Here is a 12363-nt window from a genome sequence, read left to right on the forward strand (position 1 = left end):
TTAGGTAGTTGTTTTTGTTTTGTTTTTTTTTTTTAGAGCACTGGTGGGTGGCTCTTGGAGACATAAAATGTGTAAGATTAAAAACAAACAAAAATATATATAACATGGAATTTGGTTTTAGTCAACGTCTAGCCCTAGATTTATAGCCTCTGTTCTCATAAAAATCCATACTAGAGGCAAGAAGAGATTAGGAATCCACTAATTTTTTTCATTGATCAAGAATTTTAGACCTGAAAGCAATCTTCAGGACTTGTATTCCCAACCTTATTTGCAGATGGGAAGCTGAGTCCCAGAGACTTCAGTAAATTTCCCACAGTTGTATGTCTAGTCAGGTGCCAGCCAGAACTATTTCTCTGTAAGATCTTCTCCATGTCCTCCCAAACAGCTTGCTTAGAGTCAGCTAAAAGTCAGGACTTTCAGCTTATTCCAGTGCTTCTCCTTTTATGTATTGCTGTTTTTTTTTTTTTTTTTTAATGTATTGAGAGAATCTAAAAGTTTTTTAAAGCAAAGTTCAGTTCTTTAGCTTTTCCTCTCCTTTCTGTAATTTGGATGGTCCTATAGCAGTTGATTGAAATAGGTAAATGAATATACAGGGTCTCTGCCTGGTGTAGTTTCTGGTTTTAGATGTTATGGCCTTTTCGAGGGACCCAACTTATTCCAGAGGCAGGACCAGGCTCCCCTGTTCCAAATCCAATGTAATTATGCCCTGGTAAGTTCTAATAGGCAACTGTGGGCTCTTGATTTGAGGTGGGATGGGGAGAAAAAGCATATATCAAGAATATAGTTTCATATGTATGTGGTAGTGGTTTTGCTGGAGTGTTTTCAGCCCTGATTCCTTGTTTGTCAGTTAACTCTTTTTAAAAGTTTAACCTGGGAGACTTCCCTGGTGGTTCAGAGTTAAGACTGCAGATCCAGTGCAGAGGGCACAGGTTCAATTCCTGGTCAGTGAATTAAGATCCCAGATGTTTCATGGTGTGGCAGAAAAAAGTTTAACCTGGCTATGTGGGAGTGTAAGTTATTAGGAGAGTAAAAACATAGATCTTCAGGTGTTTCTTGTTCAGAGGGTGGAGTCCAGGCAGTGACTCGAGGAGGTGGGTTGCTACTTTGTCTTGGAGCTGAGAGATTTATGTTAACTTTGCCAGAAGAAAGACTGATATTTTCAACTTTTAAGAGCACTAATTTGGATTTGCTGGGCTTCTATAGATAGCACCTCAGATTTAATTGCATTGTGGCTGGTAGTGATAATTTTAAACGGGATTGAACATAATCAGTGGATTTTATCACATATTTGTAGTTTAAAAGGGAATTAAAAAGAGAAAAAAGGAATTAAGGGAATTTCTTCTTCCCTTACCACTTAGTTTATACCTTTATGCTTGCACTTTGACATTAATGTAACCAAATTTTAAACTTGTGTTAATGTATCTTCCTATAGTCTGCTCTCTGGGGACATGCTCACTGTTAAATACTTGTGAGATTAATAAATTAAAATTTTCAAGACAGTTTGAAGTTAGTAATTACTGTAAAATTCCTATTTCAAGTGACTCATTTTTAATCTGTGGTGCTGTTGTATTAAATAAGGGCCTTGTATACTCATAATTATGGTAGTCATGTGACCAAAAATCAGATAGACATCGAAGCTGCTCATTCTGAGTGTTGGTCTGAGTTTATTGGTGCTTCCTCCACATGATTCGAAAACATTTTTATAGCAAATAATCATCAAAAACATGAGATACTCTTAAATCTGAGCCAGTTTGTAGTTGATAGCAGAATGAGGTTTTTTTTTTTTAAGAGGATGAGTAAAGTAAATGTGCTTAAGCATATTTATAATAGCATCTTAATATTCCAGGAAAGGGAAAGAGAACACAAACAGCCAGTGAAATAAGTTTGCAGTGTAGTGAAGGGAAAAGTAGGAGGTAAAATGAAATTAGAGAGGTGGGCAGGGACCACATCATGTAGGATCTTTTAGGACATGGGACGTTTTTGGATTTTTTATTTTAATCATCAGATTTTTTTTTAAAAATGAGGATGATGATACGATCCTACATTAAACAGTTAGAATCATTCACCAAGAGCAGGGGATATGTCTGAATCCACTCTGCCTTCAAAACAGTAAACTAATACTGCTCATTTCTGACAAAAGTATCAGAAGGATTTCATATTATTAATGTCTTTAGCCTAATAACTTCAACCTATGTTTTTGAAGCCATTGGCTTTTGGACAGTTGTCTTTTAGCCTGCAATGTCTCTGTAATGCCTGTATTAAAAAGGAAATGTAATTTGATAAAGCAGGTCATTCAGATGTTCATGGTAGGCTGGGTGGTAGGCATACAGGTGTTCAGTGTAAAATTCTTTTACCTGTGCTGTGTGTTGATAATGCTGTGTGTTGCATGTCTATAATTTTGGAAATTTTACATAAAATTCATCTGCTTTTGATTTTAACTTTCAAAAGGGGAACATTATAACATTCAGAAAATAAGGTTGATACTGTGCATTTTGTTGAGTGAAAGAGGCCAAAACATTTAAAAGTGGTCACTTTCATGGTATGTCGATTAAAATTAAATTCTGCATTTATTCCTCCTCTGGATTCTGAATTACTTACCAGGTCTTTGTGCAAACCCGTTTTACATCTTGTGCTTTGTTTTTCTCCCCCATGAAATGAATAGACGTAATTCCTGATTTCGTTTTATTTTGTGTGTGTTTTTATAGTGCCTTTCATCTGAGAAGTCAGGGCACTTTGTAGAACTTCTGCCATACAGGCCGTGGGTCTTGCAGCACATTTGTAAGGTATGTAAATAACTTTCATTCCTCTTTCTCCATGGAAGAGAAATTATTATGTATTACATATTAACGTAAGTTCTAGGGAAATGTCGGTGCAGTACTGTTTTGATTTTCTTTTCCACCAACCTTGAGATCTTTATCTTACTCCATAACTTTCCCCTCTGGTCTCATTTCCCTATGTCTCTCCATACAATACTCCTATAACTTCGTTTTTCTCTTCTGTTCTACCAGTGTTTCTTCCTTAGTTGACAGTATATTTTCTAACCTCTTAATCTTTAAGATGTGTTTACTGCATTTTACACATACTTCTCTCACTTCTGTTTCACTCTCATCTTAATTTCTTTTTTTAATGTCTTTACGTTTTCATTTTTTCTATAGTTTGGTCACCTTACACACATCTTACCACAGCCTGTGCTATGGGTATGTCTGATTGTCAATAAAAAATAATTCAGTCAGAGAATGAAGATTGGAGGATAATTCTTCCTCTTGCCAGAGGAGTCAGCAGTAGTACTGGTTTGAGTGGGAGCGGTGTTAATAGCAGGTGTAACAGCCCACTCTGGGGCTATTCAGGTATTTTAAACTGATTACAAATAAAGGAAATAGAATCATCTAATTTAATTGATACCAAGTATCCTGATTTGGTACTATTTTGACTACCTTTTCTTGTTCTCCTTGGGTCGGAGGGAACTCTATATATAAAGAAGAGAGCTGTTAAGAGGATGAATATTCTCTTTTGGTGAGATGGGCTACCTGGCAGGGAAGTCACATAATGGTAATGGTTTGGGTTGGCTTTGAACTTCTTAGCATGGTAAGAGGAATGGCCAAGCTAGCTTGTCATTTTTCATTCATTGAAGAAATAGTTCCTCAATAGCTACTATGTGCCAGCAGTCTTGGGACACATTTGAAGAAAACAAAGGCGGTCCCTGCCCTCAGATAGTTTTTTCTTTCTTTTACATTGTCTTCTTTATTCCTAAAAACATTAACATTTTGAATCATTTCATCTGCTTTTCTCAGTATCACTGATGATAAAGTAGAAAGCACATCCAGGGTTAATGGTCACAAAAACATTAGTAGCACTGCCCATTTGTATTCTAGTAGGGAATACTGATGACCTATGGCAAGAGATTAGCCAGTGCAACTGCTGGACATAGGATGACAGCTAGACTAGCACTGCTCGGCATGATGCTCTGTTGCAGTCCCATGAGGCTTGAAATTTCTCCTTTCAGCAGATTTGAGTGATGCTTTAAAGTGGTTTGATTGATGGCCTCTTTTTAAAAAAGGACACACTATGTTTCAGGGTTTTCTCAGTTCAGTTTTTACATTATTGAGTTAAAAACAAAAGTAAAGTTATGCTTTTGCTCTGTAGGTTTGCTTAAATCAGAATTTTTTTTTTTTTTAAACTGGGAAGGCTGATGGCCCTATAATTACAAAAGAATTCTGCCAAAGATGACCTGCCTGCCTGTCTAGCTAGCTATCCATCTGTCTTTAAGCAGATTATTTAATTTCTTTGAAACTCAGGACCTACATCTGTGAAATGAAGATTCCCTTTCATAGGAATTTTAGATGAAATAATATGTGAAGAGCATAGTGCTCAATACATGTTAATTTTCTCCGTTGGTGGAAATACTTGTTCTAACTCTGGTAGATTCTTCAGGTGTATTTTTCTTCTAGGATATCAGTGCATTGAATTTATATAGTGACTGTTTGCTTTCAGAATGATGAGGATTTTGATAGGAAGCTTAGTTATATGAATTTCTTTACTGCTGCCTGACTGTATAGGAGAAGCACACGTTTGTTGTTGTCTTTTGTTTAACTGTAGGAGTTGGTATGTTGGACTAAGGTTTCACCATCATTTTTATACATGTTAACTGACATCGTGAATAATAGTTTGGTAAACATGAGACCATGTTAATCACAAGTTGTCTAGATTCATTCTTGGGTTGTAGTAGTGATTCTGCCTTTATCTCACGATGTAATCATTTAGTTTTACGCTTAAGCATCAGTAAATAGTAGCAGCAGAGATGGCACTCTCCAAGAAATGGACAGAAAAGTAGATCCATGGGGTGGAGATTTTTTTCTATTACTTGCTGCCACTGCCTTTTATAACTGAAGGGGTTTTGAACAATATCTAATCCATGCCAACTCATACACATTCATGTGTCTAATTGTAGCTGAAGAATCTTCAATCACAAAGTATTTATTTATCCTGTAGGAACTATATGCAAACTTCATTTATCTTTCAGACTTACTCTTCAGAAGTATTATTTTCCATTAATTAAGTGTTCTCACTTTGCATCCTTACCATAGTCCCTAAGGCTGCTGCTGCTACTGCTAAGTCGCTTCAGTCGTGTCCGACTCTGTGCAACCCCAGAGATGGCAGCCCACCAGGCTTCCCCGTCCCTGGGATTCTCCAGGCAAGAACACTGGAGTGGGTTGCCATTTCCTTCTCCAATGCATGAAAGTGAAAAGTGAAAGTGAAGTCACTCAGTCTGTCCGACTCCTAGCAACCCCATGGACTGCAGCCTACCAGGCTCCTCCATCCATGGGATTTTTCAGGCAAGAGTACTGGAGTGGGGTGCCATTGCCTTCTCCGGGAAGACAGTATAAAGGGCCTTAAAAAATAGAATTATCATATGACCCAGAAATGTCACTTCTGGGTTAATACCCCAAAGAATTAAAAGCAGAGTCTTGAGATATTTGTACAGGTGTGTTCACAGTAGCATTATTCATAGGAGCTGAAACAGGGAAGCAGCACAAGTGTCTTCTAGCCAGTGAATGGATAAGCAAACTATGCTATATACATACAATGGAGTATTATTTAGCCTTAAAATGAAAGGAAATTCTGCAGTGTGCTACAACATAGATGAACCTTGAGAACATGCTAACTGAAATAAGCCAGTCACAAAAAGACAAATACTATATGATTCCACTTATATGAGGTACTTAGAGTAGTCAAAACCATAGAGACAAAGTGGAATGGTGGTTGCCGAGGGTTGGGGAGGGGTGAAGAATAGTCGAGTAGGGGAGGGCAGTTAATGTGCAGTGGGTATAGTTTTAGACTACAAGATGGAGAGTTAGTGGATACACTGTGGTGATGGTTGTGCAACATTATGACAGTATTTAATACCACTTAACTGTACGCTGAAAAATGGTTAGGATAGTAAACTTTGTGCAGTCCTTCTCTCAGACTTCGGGCTTCTGTTGGAGCTTTAAAGGTATTTTAGGGCAAGCGGGTTGGTAAAGTGTGGATATTCAGTGCAGAGCAGAAGGGGTTGAGCTTGAAAACAACAAGCCTTTCTCACATCTCAGCCTCCCAAGGTTCTCACTTCAGAGAAAACCTTTGTACCTGTTTCCTGTATATAAACCAAGTAACTGTTTTATATGTATCCTTCTAGTCATACTCTGTCCCTTTTTTATATAAAGACTAATGCACATCCCACTGTTATACATCTGTTCTTTCCCCTTAACAATATGTCTTGGTAATTATCTGACAAGATAGTTGAAAGTATACATTGTGGAAAATAGTTTGGCAGTTCCTTAAATAGCTAAATATAGAATTACTGTGAGACCCAGCAATTCCATTCCTAAGTATATACCTAAAAGAATTGAAAACAGGTACACAAATGCTTGTACATAAATGTTCATAGCAGTCCTATTCAAATAGCCAAAGAGTGGAAATAATCCAAATGTGCGTCAACAGGTGAATGGGTAAACAGTGTACATACCTACAATGGAATATTCTTAGCTATTTTTTAAAAATGAGGCACTGATACATGCTGTAGTATGGATAAACCTTGAAAGCATTATGCTAAGTAAAAGAAATCAGACACACAAGGCCACATATTGTATGATTTCATTTATATGAAGTGTCTAGAATAGGTAAATCCGTAGAGACAGAAAGCAAATTGGTGGCTGTAAGGTGTTGAGGGGAGGGGAAACTGAGGAGTGACTGCTTAATGAGTATGGGATTTTCTTTGGTGGTGATGAAAATGAACATGTTTTGGAATTTGGTAGAATTGGTGGTTGCACAATATTGCAGATATACTAAACATTACTGAATGATGCACTTTTAGAAAGTTAACTTTATACTATGTGAATTTCACCTCAACTAAAAAAATTGTTAAAATATATGTTGAGGTCTGATCCTGAAGAGTTTTCAGTTTGTTAGTTGTGGAAACTTGAGAAGAACAGTGATTTTTGGGCCAAAATGCAGTGTGCCTGGCTATGCAGTGTCATTGCTGAAACATCTGAGCAGGCCATGAGCAGCTTGGGGCTCTTGCTTCATTTTCCTCTGTGTGTCATTTCTCAAGTCAGGCACTGTCTTGGGGACAATGTCAGTGGAGAATTAGGTTGCACAAAGTCCAATTCTGATTCTGTGCATTTATTTAAAGTTCACCCTGAAATATTTACATTTTGAAGTCAGTGATACAATGATCCTATTAGGAAGCCAGGAGGTATGTTCTCTCCCAGTATTTCTTGGCCCCCTACCCTGCAAAGAATTTAAATCTGGGATGATTCCTTGTTGGCAGTGTTTCGGAGGCTTTGTCATTCTCCTCTGCTTATGTACCTTCGGCCTGCTGCTTTTGGTCTCCAAGGTCCCTTGAACTGATATTGACCCTTGGCAACTGCTTGATCAGGATGGCTAAATAATACTGATAGTACTAGGCTCAAGCTCATTCTGAGCAAATGGACAGATGGTAGTTTGGGCCTCCTTGCCACCCAGTTTCCAGTGTAGTTCATAAATGCATTTGTTTTCAGTTTACTTCCCCAAGTAGTTACTGGTGTTTCCAGTGTGCTCAGCACAGTCCTAGGTATGGGTGAACCAGATTGTTGATAAGACAATTTCTGCTCATTGCATTGAAACATAGTTTCTTCCTTTGACTTAAGGAAGAAGTTTGTATTATATTCATTTGTATGTGTATTTTAACAAAAAGACCAAAACAGCAGTGTGGAGAAGGGAGTGCTTATTATGAAAATCTACACTTGTTTTCAGCCAGGTTTATTCTTTGAAGAAAAATCTGATTCTAGTTTGGTTGTTACTTTTAGGACTATCTGAAGGAAAGCCTGTATTTTGACTTTTATTTTCAGTTTTATAGCTCTGATAGCTTTGCTTCAGGAGAGTGCATTGCAGGGCATCCTGTAAACATTCATTTGTGTGTGTTTAAGGACAGGAAATATGGCTCGTGTAGAAAAATTGAGATCCTAAACCAACATAGTATCGTTGTGTTCTGGATAACTGAAGCTTGCATCTTTAAGCTTTACAACTTGTTTTATTCCTATAGTGAATATCTTTTTCTCTCTTTGTGTCTGGGCCTTAAGCTTTCCTGTGTAATGAGGTTTCCTGTGTAATCCTTTCCTCCTAAAGGATTTTTAAGATCTGTCCTTAGAGTATGTTGAATTGCTTTAGGACTCTGGCCTGGCCTGAGTGGCACTTCTCTGCCTCCCCATTTTACATTTCTAAGCCTGATTTACAGGGTTTTCTGCTTCCCTGTCATAGGCTACACCTCTTTCTCACTCACGCATGCATTTCATAAACTACCGTGCACTTAGTTGCTGCCCAGCTAAAATTACAGAGTTGGCTAAAATAAGAACAAATAAGTTCATAGGGAGGATTTGAGTTTTAACACTCCTTCTATAGATAATTGCAGTTCCTGATTTTATGAGGGGTTTCTATATTCTTAAATTACAACAACTGTGTCTTAGAAGGTAGCTCACCACTGGTGTACACAGCTGATCTTTTTGTAACCATTTTCTTAAAAATTTGTATAGAGCAAATTGGTTATGTAAAGTTTCTTTGTGAAATGTATTTTTTCATATTTGTTATTTGAACACTTAATTATTACATGCTTGGGCCTCTGCTTGTCCAACAATGATGAATAAGAGATGTGATTCTTAAACTAATTGGAGTTTGGCAGGAAGAAACTTTGGAGGGGTGTGATGAGTGAGGTAGAGAGAAATATTACGGATTCAGAGTACTTAAGGGGCCTGATCTAAATTGGGTCAGAGAAGGCCTGAGAGAAAGTGACTTAGCCTTAAGTATGAGGTTATCTAGGTGGGGGAAGGGTGGATGATGTACATCCAGGGGACAGTGAAGAAAACATGGCTTAATATCCTGAATTACAGGATATTGTTTTGGCTGAGGGTGGTTGTATGCTTTGGGTTTTATAATTTTATGTTAGTGGTTTGGGAGTTGAAGTTTTTTCTTATCTGCAATATGACATTTTGTACCCATATTTCATCCAAAATATTTTTTACACCTCTTGAATTGACACTACTCCCTTCCATAGAAACCAACATTGACAAAACTTGGATAAAGTTGGGGGTAAGTTATTATGTACACTAGGATCATTGTTCTTCATGATGAAATTCACAGGATTTCTATGAGTCTTAAATTTTCCTTGTAAAATTTCAAGTTTAGTTTCCAAAAGACTAGACAGTTTTGGTTTTATAATAGTAATATGTACAAAACTGATTTGTAACTTAGAGAAATAATATAAAATTTCAACTGGATTACATAATTGAGGCATAGGGATGCCAACAAGGTAAGTCTTATGAACTCAACTTCTAATCTGTTGTGTCCTCTGTGTTTAAAATAATGAATGCAGTACAAAAGTAAAAATTAAGTCATGTCCAAAGCTGTGCTGGTGTTAAATGCTTTTATTTCTTGGGTGATTGAGAGGTTGTAGAAAGCTTACTGTAGTCATCACTGTTTCTTTTATGCAACTAATCCCTTTGAAGAATTACGAGGTAAAATAATTTTCTCAAGTATGCTGAGTTAGTGATTTTTTTTCAAGCTGTGATTATTTTCTCCGCATGGAAATTTATTCATTATCTTTCCAAAATATTGTAAAGATCTTGATCCAGCAGAAGCAGTACAGTTACTCAGTTGAATTATTTCTACTTCTCTTTCTTGGCTGGAGAACTGTTTTGTGCCTGCTTATAATGAATGTTTGGCTAATAAACGTCTGTGTATATAATGCATTCATTATAATCTGGTAGCATTATCTTAAAGTCTTTGGTGGCTCCTTATCTGCTAAAAACTGTGCACAGAGGCAGATTTCCTGTGAGTCTAAGAAAAAAAATTTTGTAAAAATGTGTGGTCCCTAACCAAATTATCAAAATTATTTAGCAAATTTACATTGTAGCATTCAAATTGCTGTCTGCCCCTACAGTTTAGCTTGAAGTCATAACTCAGCCAATCCCCTCCTCACCTAATTTAAAGCCTGTTTTGTTTTTATATTAGGAGGCGCTCAATCTATTTCCCTGAGATAAGAGCATGGTTATTGGTCATGGAAAAATCAGACTTTAGTGCGTTACAAAAGGTGCTTAGAAAGTATTAATAGGAATGTGATTGTGTGTTTATAGCAGATTGACATTGGTTAAGGATTTCATAGTTGCCATTCAGAAAGTTATAAAAATCATAGACTCATTTGATGGCAAAACCTAAACTGAACTGGTGAGAAGTTGTGTAGTCTTCATCCAACTTGGTGTGATTGTTGATTTATTTTACTGAAGAACTGTTAACCCAGTGTGTGTGTTACAGAATATTTGGCATTTGTACCATATTGCCTTTCTAAATATGAAAAATTCTGAATTTAGAAACATCTAACCGCAAGACTGTTGGTTGAAGAATTGTGGATCTGTAGTTCTTGGCAGGGAGGGAAAAGCTAAGTCTTTTTCTTTAATGGTAAAGGAGAATGCAGGATGAAGTATGGATGGGATATGCACGTTGGAAAAATAATTATTTGCTGAGCTGGTTAAAGTTTCATTTTAGGAAAAATATTCCTTTCAGATCAGGTCATGTTATAAACTGTTCTTCAAATTCTGGACAGATAGAATTTGAAGGGACAGAGTTGCCGTTTGTATAAAATAAGACCTAAATAATAATGACACACATTTATTGAACATTGACCTATTTTCCATATATGGAAGCTCTTTTTGTATAATATATTATTTAATCTTGATGATAGTCCTGTTTGAAAGGTTCCATTCTTCACTTGACAGATAAGGAAATTGTAAAGGGGCACAAAGCTAGTAAGATAACTTCCAGGTAATGTAGCTCCTTTACTGCTACTGTAAACTGCCTTTTTTCTACTCAGTTGCTTCCTATAACTGGAAATTAATTTCGCGAAGAACCTTTTCTTTGGCTAGTCTGTGTGGGACCTGTCCATGTAGTGAATATTTCTCATTTTATGTAGTAGTCCATATAGTACATGCTGTATGCTTGTGAGACACACCCAGGATGGGACTCTGATTTTGAACCCCAAAAATAATGTTTGGTCAAATAACACTGATGAGAGTGTTTTGGGTTGGGAGGGGTGGTGGATCAGAATCACTGGGATGCTGAGAGCTTGTGTCAGCTGTCCCCTTCCTGAATCTGTGGATGGTGGAAGGGTTAAAGTGCATGTGCTTACACCTTCCTCCAACTACAGTGAATTATCAGGATTATTCATAAGGTAACATAACAGTGGACATACACAGTTTCCAGGCCTTTTCCCCTTCTGCTTGGAAGGACTCAATAGAATGCAAGGAGGGAATGCTTATGGGCCTTAAAACATGTACTGAATTAGGGAATTTTTCATTTTAGGGAAAAAAACACCACTATATTCAGGTAACCTTGACTCTGCTTTAATTTATGGAAAAAATAAATTTCTTGTATCTTCAGTATTTTAGCTATTATTAACAAATTATTTCTGATCCCCTATAATGAATCTCTTCATCCTGGTTGAACACTGATGCCCCCTAAAATATTACCAGAGCATTGGGCTTTTGCTAAAGGCCTTTTGCCATACCTCATGTGGTAAGATAGACATTTAGCCCTTTTTTCTCCTTTTACGGTGTTGTTTCATGCACGAATGTAGGGGCTAGCTACAGTTTTTATATACAGTGGTTTGTTAATTGTAAGTCTTGTTTGAAAAGAAATAACTTCCTACTTGAAGAATGAGACTTAAGACTAATTCAGGAAAGCAGGCAAGTAACTAAGAGGAAGTAAATTTGAAGGGTAATGTCTATTTTTAGTCACTTGGGCTTTTGAAGGTTTCCTTTCAAAAAGTTAGAAAATTAACCCTTTCTTATACCAACACATTTCTATCTATGAACTTAGGAAGGCTACGTTTCTTATTAATTCATTTGGTGAACACATTTCTGTTCAGTGATATTTTTGACCTTGCTAGGGATTGTAGGGAATATAGAAATGAAGATGGTTATCCCTCACAGATTTGACTCCAGCCTTCTCACAGATACCAAAACCTGTAGATGCTTATATCCCTTATATAAAGTGGTATAGCATTTGTATATAACCTGTGCACATCCTTCCATATACTCTAAATCATCTCTTACTCTAAATCATCTGTAGATTACTTATAATACCTAATACAGTGTAAATACTTGTTCCTTAGTTTACATGGGGATTGGTTTCAGGACCTGACCTGAATACCAAAATCTGGATACTTAAGTCCCAGTTAGTTGCATTCAGCCAACCATAGGTCGTGTGGTGGTATCGTATTTATTGAAGAGCCAAGTATAGGTGGACTTGGGGAGTTCAAGCTTGTGTTGTTCAAGGGTCAGCTGTAGACATAAATTCAGT

The 12363-nt window shown here is 37.0% G+C and overlaps 1 protein-coding gene across 1 annotated transcript in view; it reads left to right on the forward strand.

Annotated features, from left to right (window-relative positions):
* The window catches only part of RHOA (ras homolog family member A), a 50363-nt gene that overhangs the window by 1447 nt on the left and 36553 nt on the right, over positions 1 to 12363 (forward strand). Inside the window, exon 2 of the mRNA XM_070777234.1 lies at positions 2706 to 2783. The gene's annotated coding sequence lies outside the window, so the exon portion shown is untranslated. The remainder of the gene's footprint in view (positions 1 to 2705; positions 2784 to 12363) is intronic.

The sequence above is a fragment of the Bos indicus genome, chromosome 22 (assembly GCF_029378745.1).
Source record: "Bos indicus isolate NIAB-ARS_2022 breed Sahiwal x Tharparkar chromosome 22, NIAB-ARS_B.indTharparkar_mat_pri_1.0, whole genome shotgun sequence".
Classification (NCBI taxonomy): Eukaryota; Metazoa; Chordata; class Mammalia; order Artiodactyla; family Bovidae; genus Bos; species Bos indicus.